At 41.0% G+C, this 13,074-nt stretch overlaps 1 long non-coding RNA gene across 1 annotated transcript in view; it reads left to right on the top strand.

The window, feature by feature from the left end:
* The window catches only part of LOC123765535 (uncharacterized), a 45,325-nt gene continuing 32,251 nt past the window's right edge, over nt 1–13,074 (top strand). Inside the window, exons 1-2 of the long non-coding RNA XR_006773730.2 lie at nt 1–680; nt 1,936–2,079. This is a non-coding gene — a long non-coding RNA (uncharacterized lncRNA). The remainder of the gene's footprint in view (nt 681–1,935; nt 2,080–13,074) is intronic.

The following is a 13,074-nucleotide window of genomic DNA, read 5'->3' on the forward strand; positions in this document are numbered from 1 at the left end:
TCCCGCGGTTCAGCCAAACTGCTAGAAATACCGTCTAGAGGCAACATGTAGTAATTCATTTATCATCGTTCCATCACCGCGAGTCCGTCAAGCAGAATCCGGGATCGCGGCTAGAGGAATTATAATAATTAAGAGTGAATCATAGATGAAGATATAGTATATACCACGTGATCCCACAGGAGAAACGGGACTCCATTCTTAGATCCATGATCATCGTTGGTATCCATAGTCATCCGTCACTATATGATTATGATACTGAACTAGGTGGGAATAAGGAAAGGTTTCCCAGTGATTGTGAAATCCTCCTGACGTAATTTAGTGAATTTGGGCCACTTTGATGGACATAGGAAATTCCCGCCTAATCTGTGCCATCACCACCTCACTCCACCGCACTCTTGAGCAAGCATATCACGCTCGTGCGTGTGTGGGAATCTGCCCAACGAGTCCCTGTTATCAGCTGGGGTAGCCTGCAGTGCTCGCTCCGCTGTGTCATGGTGCTGTGCGCCGGGGAACGTTGGACTCATTATTATCATCTTATCAGTACCCAGTGTCACCACCGGTTCATACTCCACGTGCTCTTTCATAATCACGTGAGGAGGATGTTTGGTTGATCTTCAGTCAACTGCCGCATTCAGTGTCTGTATGTATGGGAGAGGTGTGCTTGGGAAGGTCGGTCTGATGTGAGTACTTATATTTATATTTTGCATAAAGTTTCATTGGTTAACGTTAAATCAACTTCCGGTTGGATGTTGTCCTAGAGCACCTGGTTATGGTGAAAGAACCGAGTCAAAGGAAACTCGCTGATGTTAATTAAGGGTAATTAACATCATCAAGTGAAGTGACAGTTTTGTTTGGCAAGCTGTCGTGAGTGACAGCATTGAGTAACGTAATTAGTTCACGATTAATTTTTCTGTCCGTTTGACAGTAATTAATGTAATTACTCACTGCGTGTTTAATTGGTCCGAGTGATCAGGTGATCAGAGTAATTTTGAATAACGAATTATTGTTTTGATTTGTTTGATTGTCTGATAGACAGGATCGTGATTAATGTAGAGTTCCTTTGTTGTTGATTAGCCGGTTGACAGTAAATTAACGTAATTAATCATTGAGACTAATTAGGGTAATTGATTAGACTGTTGTTTTGGTTATCGTCTTTAGAGACGTGTGTTAACGTAATTGATAGGGTTACTGGAGATTGTCTCATTGACCCGGCTTTTTGTGTTTACATTGTTTATTTGCATTTTGCTGCAATTGCTTGAATTGCAACTTGAGTCCTACGTGAGGACCCGTATTTGTTCAATTAGTTCATTATATCTGCCTAAAGCGGCACAGATTGGAAGCTATTGCTATACTGAGAATGGCAAATGAGATGGACTCCTTGCTAAAGTTACTGTCTGGATAGCTGTCTTTAAGTGTAATGGAAGTACATTAACGTAAGGTCAAGAGTGTTGTGCTTTGTATTTGTTTTAGTACTTTATGAATAAATTATTATTGTTGCCAGAAGATATGCATGTGAATTTATGTCAATAACATCCAATGTTATTGTCCCACCCATACTGCAACATATTGAACTGTTCTTGCAAACTTTAATGAAGTCCTGCATCTGGATTCGAACCCAATTCTTAGCTGAACACATAAAATTAAATTTAGTGTGAGAACTCATGAGCTACCCTAATCATTGCCCTAAGCATTTAAGAAGCTCAACAACCAACAACCAACCAACTGTTGAGCTCAACAGAAGCTCAAGGGTCCCAATTGTTTTAGAACCCTGGCGGTTGTTCCCGCCGTTTATTTAGGTTTGAAAGTATTAATCTGCACTGGCACGTGCTAGCATGTGCAGTCCCTTCTGACTGAGGACATTTATATTAGAGTCTAAACCCAAATAAATAAATTCTCACACCCTCTACATCTTACCTTCCCTCGCCTTCCTCGCAGACTGCCGTCTTGTCCTCTGGAACGACATGGAGTTCCCAATCAACAACGTAGGAAGCGGTTTCCCTGCCGGTACTCTGAACTACACCGTATCCATGCAGCAGTGTGTCAAGTACTCCTGCATCGGCGTGGTCTGCCTTGCCCTAAGTAAGTCGCCATGCACATCTCTTTTTCTCTTTTCTAAAATAACTGCTTTGACCATAGGATTGATAAAAATTAATTGTTTAGGGCCTTTCTTAATTTTAAACGTAAGAATAGTAAGTTAACTTTTGAGGACAGATTTATTACTATATTTTATTGAAAACCCACTTCTACTTGTTTAAAACACAGACTGAAATACAGCCTGTAAAAAAGAAACAAAACGACACACATAGAGCGTGAGAGGCACGAACATATAGACAGATATACACGACAGGAGAGAGAGAGAGAGAGAGAGAGAGAGAGAGAGAGAGAGAGAGAGAGAGAGAGAGAGAGAGAGAGAGAGAGAGAGAGAGAGAGAGAGAGAGAGAGAGAGAAAGAGACCTACATAGATACATACAGACAAAGATAGAAACAGAAAGATAGACAGAGACACAAAGGCAGAAATTTGAGACAGAAAATTTCCTTCTAGAAAAATAGAGTCAGAGAGATATATAGCGATAGACAGACGTACAGACATTTTGACAGATATAAAGAGACAGAGAATTAGACTGACAGACATTCAGACATTATGACAGACTTAAGGAGACAGAGTTAGAGTGACAGATAGAGATAGACAGATAGGCAGACATACACAATGAGAATGAAAGGCAGACATAGACACATATATATATATATATATATATATATATATATATATATATATATATATATATATATATATATATATATATATATATATATATATATATATATGCCGGCGGTGGGGTGGTTCAAATAGCCTCGGCTATCACCTCATTATGTCCGGTCGTGATGGTCAAGTGGATTAAGGCGTCTTGTACATACCAGTTGCGTTGCTCCTGGGAGTATGGGTTCAAGTCACTTCTGAGGTGTGAGTTTTCAGTTGCATATTGTCCTGGGGACCATTCAGGCTTGTTCGCATATATACATATATATATATATATATATATATATATATATATATATATATATATATATATATATATATATATATATATATATATATGACTGAAAACTCACACCCCAGAAGTGACTCAAACCCATACTCCCAGGAGCAACGCAACTGGTAACTACAGGGCGCCTTAATCCGCTTGACCATCACGGCCGGACAAAAGGAAGTGGTAGCCGAAGCTATTTGAACCACTTCCCCGCCGGCAACTCGGATGGTAATCTTGGGCATAGCATTTCACCAAATCACCTCATTCTTAGGGACACACGTGAGGAACACAAATGCGAACAAGCCTGAATGGTCCCCAGGACTATATGCGACTAAAAACTCACACCCCAGTCGCATATAGTCCTGGGGACCATTCAGGCTTGTTCGTATTTGTGTTCCTCACGTGTGCCCCAAAGAATGAGGTGATTTGGTGAAATGCTATGCCCAAGATTACCATCCGAGTTGCCGGCGAGGAAGTGGTACAAATAGCATCGGCTACCACTTCCTTTTGTCCGGACGTGATGATCAGCGGATTAAGGCGCCCTGTAGTTACCAGTTGCGTTGCTCCTGGGAGTATGGGTTCGAGTCACTTCTGGGGTGTGAGTTTTCAGTCACATATAGTCCTGGGGACCATTCAGGCTTGTTCGCATATATATATATATATATATATATATATATATATATATATATATATATATATATATATATATATATATATATATATATATATATGTCGTACCTAATAGCCAGAACGCACTTCTCTGCCTACTATGCAAGGCCCGATTTGCCTAATAAGCCAAGTTTTCATGAATTAATTCTTTTTCGACAACCTAACCTACCTAACCTAACCTAACCTATCTTTTTCGGCTACTTAACCTAACCTAACCTATAAAGATAGGTTAGGTTAGGTTAGGTAGGGTTGGTTAGGTTTGGTCATATATCTACGTTAATTTTACCTCCAATAAAAAAAAATTGACCTCATACATAATGAAATGGGCAGCTTTATCATTTCATAAGAAAAAAATTAGAGAAAATATATTAATTCAGGAAAACTTGGCTTATTAGGCAAATCGGGCCTTGCATAGTAGGCTGAGAAGTGCGTTCTGGCTACTAGGTACGACATATATATATATATATATATATATATATATATATATATATATATATATATATATATATATATATATATATATATATATATATATATATATATATGCGAACAAGCCTGAATGGTCCCAGGACTATATGCGACTGAAAACTCACACCCCGGAAGTGACTCGAACCCATACTCCCAGGAGCAACGCAACTGGTAACTACACGACGCCTTAATCCGCTTGACCGTCACGACCGGACATAAGGAAGTGATAGGCGAAGCTATTTGAACCACTTCCCCACCGGCACTCGGATGGTAATCTTGGGCATAGCATTTCATCAAATCACCTCATTCTTTGGGGCACATGTGAGGAACACAAATGCAAACAAGCCTGAATGGTCCCCAGGACTATATGCGACTGAAAACTCACCCCAGATCGTGATGGTCAAGTGGATTAAGGCGTCGTGTAGTTACCAATTGCGTTGCTCCTGGGAGTATGGGTTCGAGTCACTTTTGGGGTGTGAGTTTTCAGTCATATATATATATATATATATATATATATATATATATATTATTAAATATGACCGAAAAAGTAAGATTAATAATTCTAACACGAATTTTCTCAATCTTTCGTACATTTCTTTTCACTGTTGGAGGTAAATCAAAAATCAATTCTCCAAAATTCATTTTTATTTATAGTCTACTAATTTCTAGTCTCTAATTTTTGGAGAATTAATTTTTGATTTACCTCCAACAGTGAAAAGAAATGTACGAAAGATTGAGAAAATTCGTGTTAGAATTATTAATCTTACTTTTTCGGTCATATTTAATAATATATGTCTACAGGAAAGACTGCTACCAAAATATACTCATATATAAATATATATATATATATATATATATATATATATATATATATATATATATATATATATATATATATATATATATATATATATATATATTAGTATATTTTGGTAGCAGTCTTTCCTGTAGACATATATTATTAAATATGACCGAAAAAGTAAGATTAATAATTCTAACACGAATTTTCTCAATCTTTCGTACATTTCTTTTCACTGTTGGTGGTAATTCAAAAATCAATTCTCCAAAATTCATTTTTATTTCTAGTCTGACGCGACACTTGAGCGCGTTTCGTAAAACTTATTACATTTTCAAAGACTTTAGCTTACACATACACAACTGTAAGAAATCTGGACTCCACCTGCCAAAGATTATTGGGGAATATAAACCTGGATATGCGTATGGAAATGTCAAGGCACACAAGCCTGGAAACCCACTTCGGCCAATCATTAGCCAGATACCCACACCCACGTCCAGACTGGCGAAGCGACTCAACGGCCTGCTGACTCCTTATGTCCCTTGCGCCTTCAGCCTGAAGTCTCCAAAGGAATTTGTTGACTTACTGCGGGGCACACGGGCCACAGGGATAAGAGCCTCGTTGGACGTAGAATCCCTGTTTACCAACGTACCTGTGGACGAGACAATCGGGATGATAGCCGACAGAGTGTATCGTGATCCGGCCTGCACTCCTCTTGACATACCAGAGAACATTCTGAGGAAACTACTCCAAGCTTGTACTAAAGAGGCACCCTTCTTGAGCCCGGATGGGCACATGTATAAGCAAGTAGATGGGGTCGCCATGGGTTCCCTCCTTGGTGTCCTGTTTGCAATCTTCTACATGGGTACCATCGAGCAAAAAGTCTTAGTCGAAATGAACTTGAAACCGGCCATATACTGCAGGTATGTTGAAGACATTTTTACACAGGTACCTGATGTCAGACATCTGCAGGAGCTGAAGGAGGCATTTGAGCAGAGTTCCGTGCTGCGTTTCACTTACGAGATGGAAAAGGATGGGAAGCTGCCCTTTCTAGATGTAACAGTCATGGAAAAGAGCGGAGGTTTCCACACTGCAGTCTACACTAAGGAAACGAACATAGGAATGTGCCTAAATGCCAACAGCGACTGCCCAGACAGGTACAAGAGGAGTGTTGTTAATGCTTATGTCGACCGTGCTCTCAGCCACAGCTCAGAATGGAAGCAAGTCGACGAAGAACTCTGTAGGGTAAGGCAGGTCCTAGTCAACAACGGCTTCTCCAATGGTTTCGTCGAAGACATCATAAGAAGGAAAGTGAAACACCATGCAACCTATGAAGAGACAACCAACACAACACCTATACCCCCTATTAGACTATTTTACAAGAACTTCTTTTCCACCGCTCATAAAACGGAGGAAAGATTCCTGAAAGATATTGTTAATAGAAACGTTATCCCTACAGACAAAAATCAGAGGATACAACTGACGATTTACTATAAAACCAGAAAAACGGCCAGCCTACTCATGAGAAACTCTCCAGACACAAAGCAGAATGCTTTAAAAGAGACCAACGTCGTCTATGCCTTCAAATGCCCTCTTGGGGACTGTAAGCTCCAAAAAAAACAGTATATAGGCAAGACAACAACATCTCTTTCTAAGCGTTTAACGATGCATAAGCAACAGGGCTCCATTAAGGAACATATAATCTCTTCCCACAACCAAACCATCACCAGAGAAATCCTAGTAAACAACACAGAAATCATCGATAGATACAGCGATAGCAGGCGGCTTGACGTCTGCGAGGCTCTACACATCAAGAAGTCAACACCAGCAATCAACAGCCAATTAATGCACAACTATATTCTACCCACCTCAAGACTCCGCTCCAATATAGAAGCATCAAGAAATATGGACCAATAGGCTTTCTACAAATCACTTCCATTCAATACCCATTGTTTCGTGTTCTGTCTTGTGTTTAGGAATTTAATACCCCTATTAATACCACCTCACCCCATCCACCTCGCTAAAATGTAGATATAAACAAATCGAAGATGTGTAAGTTCTATTCAGTTGTGTATGTGTAAGCTAAAGTCTTTGAAAATGTAATAAGTTTTACGAAACGCGCTCAAGTGTCACGTCAGACTAGAAATAAAAATGAATTTTGGAGAATTGATTTTTGAATTACCACCAACAGTGAAAAGAAACGTACGAAAGATCGAGAAAATTCGTGTTAGAATTATTAATCTTACTTTTTCGGTCATATTTAATAATATATGTCTACAGGAAAGACTGCTACCAAAATATACTAATATATAAATATATATATATATATATATATATATATATATATATATATATATATATATATATATATATATATATATATATATATATATATATATATATATATATATATATATATAACTGAAAACTCACACCCCAGAAGTGACTCGAACCCATACTCCCAGGAGCCACGCAACTGGTATGTACAAGACGCCTTAATCCACTTGACCATCACGACCGGACAAAATGAGGTGATAGCCGAGGCTATTTGAACCACCCCACCGCCGGCACTCGGATAGTAATCTTGGGCATAGCATTTTACCAAATCACCTCATTCTTTGGGGCACACGTGAGGAACACAAATGCGAACAAGCCTGAATGGTCCCCAGGACAATATGCAACTGAAAACTCACACCCCAGAAGTGACTCGAACCCATACTCCCAGGAGCCACGCAACTGGTATGTACAAGACGCCTTAATCCACTTGACCATCACGACTGGACAAAATGAGGTGATAGCCGAGGCTATTTGAACCACCCCACCGCCGGCACTAGGATAGTAATCTTGGGCATAGCATTTTACCAAATCACCTCATTCTTTGGGGCACACGTGAGGAACACAAATGCGAACAAGCCTGAATGGTCCCCAGGACAATATGCAACTGAAAACTCACACCCCAGAAGTGACTCGAACCCATACTCCCAGGAGCCACGCAACTGGTATGTACAAGACGCCTTAATCCACTTGACCATCACGACCGGACAAAATGAGGTGATAGCCGAGGCTATTTGAACCACCCCACCGCCGGCACTCGGATAGTAATCTTGGGCATAGCATTTTACCAAATCACCTCATTCTTTGGGGCACACATGAGGAACACAAATGCGAACAAGCCTGAATGGTCCCCAGGACAATATGCAACTGAAAACTCACACCCCAGAAGTGACTCGAACCCATACTCCCAGGAGCCACGCAACTGGTATGTACAAGACGCCTTAATCCACTTGACCATCACGACTGGACAAAATGAGGTGATAGCCGAGGCTATTTGAACCACCCCACCGCCGGCACTAGGATAGTAATCTTGGGCATAGCATTTTACCAAATCACCTCATTCTTTGGGGCACACGTGAGGAACACAAATGCGAACAAGCCTGAATGGTCCCCAGGACAATATGCAACTGAAAACTCACACCCCAGAAGTGACTCGAACCCATACTCCCAGGAGCCACGCAACTGGTATGTACAAGACGCCTTAATCCACTTGACCATCACGACTGGACAAAATGAGGTGATAGCCGAGGCTATTTGAACCACCCCACCGCCGGCACTAGGATAGTAATCTTGGGCATAGCATTTTACCAAATCACCTCATTCTTTGGGGCACACGTGAGGAACACAAATGCGAACAAGCCTGAATGGTCCCCAGGACAATATGCAACTGAAAACTCACACCCCAGAAGTGACTCGAACCCATACTCCCAGGAGCCACGCAACTGGTATGTACAAGACGCCTTAATCCACTTGACCATCACGACCGGACAAAATGAGGTGATAGCCGAGGCTATTTGAACCACCCCACCGCCGGCACTCGGATAGTAATCTTGGGCATAGCATTTTACCAAATCACCTCATTCTTTGGGGCACACGTGAGGAACACAAATGCGAACAAGCCTGAATGGTCCCCAGGACAATATGCAACTGAAAACTCACACCCCAGAAGTGACTCGAACCCATACTCCCAGGAGCCACGCAACTGGTATGTACAAGACGCCTTAATCCACTTGACCATCACGACTGGACAAAATGAGGTGATAGCCGAGGCTATTTGAACCACCCCACCGCCGGCACTAGGATAGTAATCTTGGGCATAGCATTTTACCAAATCACCTCATTCTTTGGGGCACACGTGAGGAACACAAATGCGAACAAGCCTGAATGGTCCCCAGGACAATATGCAACTGAAAACTCACACCCCAGAAGTGACTCGAACCCATACTCCCAGGAGCCACGCAACTGGTATGTACAAGACGCCTTAATCCACTTGACCATCACGACCGGACAAAATGAGGTGATAGCCGAGGCTATTTGAACCACCCCACCGCCGGCACTCGGATAGTAATCTTGGGCATAGCATTTTACCAAATCACCTCATTCTTTGGGGCACACGTGAGGAACACAAATGCGAACAAGCCTGAATGGTCCCCAGGACAATATGCAACTGAAAACTCACACCCCAGAAGTGACTCGAACCCATACTCCCAGGAGCCACGCAACTGGTATGTACAAGACGCCTTAATCCACTTGACCATCACGACTGGACAAAATGAGGTGATAGCCGAGGCTATTTGAACCACCCCACCGCCGGCACTAGGATAGTAATCTTGGGCATAGCATTTTACCAAATCACCTCATTCTTTGGGGCACACGTGAGGAACACAAATGCGAACAAGCCTGAATGGTCCCCAGGACAATATGCAACTGAAAACTCACACCCCAGAAGTGACTCGAACCCATACTCCCAGGAGCCACGCAACTGGTATGTACAAGACGCCTTAATCCACTTGACCATCACGACCGGACAAACGTGTGCCCCAAAGAATGAGGTGATTTGGTAAAATGCTATGCCCAAGATTACTATCCGAGTGCCGGCGGTGGGGTGGTTCAAATAGCCTCGGCTATCACCTCATTTTGTCCGGTCGTGATGGTCAAGTGGATTAAGGCGTCTTGTACATACCAGTTGCGTGGCTCCTGGGAGTATGGGTTCGAGTCACTTCTGGGGTGTGAGTTTTCAGTTGCATATTGTCCTGGGGACCATTCAGGCTTGTTCGCATTTGTGTTCCTCACGTGTGCCCCAAAGAATGAGGTGATTTGGTAAAATGCTATGCCCATGATTACTATCTGAGTGCCGGCGGTGGGGTGGTTCAAATAGCCTCGGCTATCACCTCATTTTGTCCGGTCGTGATGGTCAAGTGGATTAAGGCGTCTTGTACATACCAGTTGCGTGGCTCCTGGGAGTATGGGTTCGAGTCACTTCTGGGGTGTGAGTTTTCAGTTGCATATTGTCCTGGGGACCATTCAGGCTTGTTCGTATATATATATATATATATATATATATATATATATATATATATATATATATATATATATATATATATATATATATATATAGACATATGCTGTACCTAATAGCCAGAACGTCTTACTCGGCCTACTATGCAAGGCCCAATTTGCCTAATAAGCCAAGTTTTCCTGAATTTATATATTTTTCTCATTTTTTCCTTATGAAATGATAAATCTGTCCCTTTCATTATGTATAAGTTAATTTGTTTAAATTTGAGTTAAAACAAACTTAGATATATGACCGAACCTAACCAACCCTACCTAACCTATCCAAACCGAACCTAAACTAACACAACTTAGTCAATAACTTATGTTCCTAATATAATATAATAATAATATTTTAAATAAACTAATTGGAAACAATTTATTGAAAATAAGGAAAATTATTCAGCCTATTAGGCAAATCGAGCCTTGCATAGTAGGCCAAGAAGTACGTTCTGGCTACTAGATACGACATATGTTTATACATGTCGTACCTAAGATACAAAGATGCCCCCTAAGATATAAAGCCAGTGTTATCAATGCTTATATTCGTCGAGCGCTTACGCATTGCTCCGAATGGAGCAACGTGAGTAGAGAGTTTGAAAGAATAACTCGGGTATTGGTGAACAATGGATATAGCAACACGGAAATAAACCCTGCCATAAGATGACACCTGGATCGATGGTGCAATCCTGAACCTAGAACAGAAACCACAACACCTCTAATAAAATTATATTGCAAATCAACTATGCACAGTGAACATAAAAAAGAAGAAAGAATAATGAAGCAAATAATCCATAAAGGAGTAAAAAGCACTACCTCCTAAACAAAACACAGACCTGATCATATTCTATAAAACAAAGATGACTACCGACCTCCTTATTAAAAACAACCCGAATCCGACAGAGAATCCTTTACAGCAGTCAAATGTTGTATACATATACACCTGCCCCTACGAAGGATGTAACTTTCAATCTAAGTACATAGGTATGATATCGACTAAGCTGACGAGGCGTTTGACCTGTCATCTTCAATCCGGTGGCCCCCAGAAATCACACGAGACAAGCCCATGACATCACCGTAAGAAGAGAAATACTGAATAACAACACTTGTATAATAGACAAAACCCAAGATGTAAGAAGATTACAAATTCTTGACGCAATCCACATAAAAATAGAACCTACCATGAATACCCATATTACGGAACTATTTACTCTACCCACCATGAGAGTAAGACCAAGACTGGAACATAACGATACCAACACAGAAGACACTGCTCAACATAATAGTCCTATTACACCTGATTAATCTTTGTATTGTGCTTCGTCCCCCTTTTCCCCTTGCCCTTTCCTTTATTCTACTTGTTTTTTCACCTGACTCCGTACTGGTATATATGTAACGCGATTTGTATTTTCTTTTGGGGAGACATCTCCCATCACGCAGGGTGCAGTCGCACCTCCACAGATCTCTAGTATCAGCTCTTGGTATTGGTAATGGCATAAAAGGGCCACCACTTACGGGCTATTCATGCCCGTGCCACCTTTTGGGTGGCTTAATCTTCATCAATCAATTAATATTTTCTTATCACTTGAGAATGAACCATGTAGGTTCGAAACGTTATGCAGTTATATAATAAGTGTAATACATTTTATAGTTATTTACTTTTTCTTTCCCCTCGAAAACGAACATGAATTTTTGAGAACTCCTCTTCCAACTAAACCCTAATGCAAGAATACTAGTTAGAGGGATAGAAGCCCTAAACCAGAAATAGTTCATACAGAATATGCTGTCATATTCAATTAGACATATATATATATATATATATATATATATATATATATATATATATATATATATATATATATATATATCTATATATATAATATATATATATATATATATATATATATATATATATATATATATATATATATATATATATATATATTTCAGTTGCATATAGTCCTGAAGACCATTCAGGCTTGTTCGCATTTGTGTTCCTCACGGGTGCCCAAAGAATGAGGTGATTTGATAAAATACCATGCCCAAGATTACCAACCGAGTGCCAGCGGGGGGAGGGAAATAGCCTTGGCTGCCATCCTCTTTTGTCCAGTTGTGTTGGTCAAGCGGTTAAGGGATCCTGTATGCCAGCAGAGTGCTCCTGGCAGTATGGGTTCGAGTCACTTCTGGGGTGTGAGTTTTCAGCTGCATATAGTCCTGGGGACCATTCAGGCTTGTTCGCATTTGTGTTCCTCGCATGTGCCCCAAAGAATGAGGTGATTTGATAAAATACCATGCCCAAGATTACCAACCGAGTGCCGGCGGGGAGATGGAAATAGCCTTGGCTGCCATCCTCTTTTTGTCCAGTCGTGTTGGTCGAGCGGTTATGGGATCCTGTACGCCAGCAGAGTGCTCCTGGCAGTATGGGTTCCAGTCACATCTGGGGTGTGAGTTTTCAGTTGCATATAGTCCTGGAGACCATTCAGGCTTGTTCGCATTTATGTTCCACACGTGTGTCCAAAAGAATGAGGTGATTTGATAAAATACCATGCCCAAGATTACCAACCAAGTACCGGCGGGGGGATGGAAATAGCCTAGGCTACCATCCTCTTTTGTCCGGTCGTGTTGGTCGAGTTGTTAAGGGATCCTGTACGTCAGCAGAGTGCTCCTGGCAGTATAGGTTCTAGTCACTTCTGGGGTGTGAGTTTTCAGTTGCATATAGTCCTG

The sequence above is a fragment of the Procambarus clarkii genome, chromosome 30 (genome assembly GCF_040958095.1).
Source record: "Procambarus clarkii isolate CNS0578487 chromosome 30, FALCON_Pclarkii_2.0, whole genome shotgun sequence".
Classification (NCBI taxonomy): domain Eukaryota; kingdom Metazoa; phylum Arthropoda; class Malacostraca; order Decapoda; family Cambaridae; genus Procambarus; species Procambarus clarkii.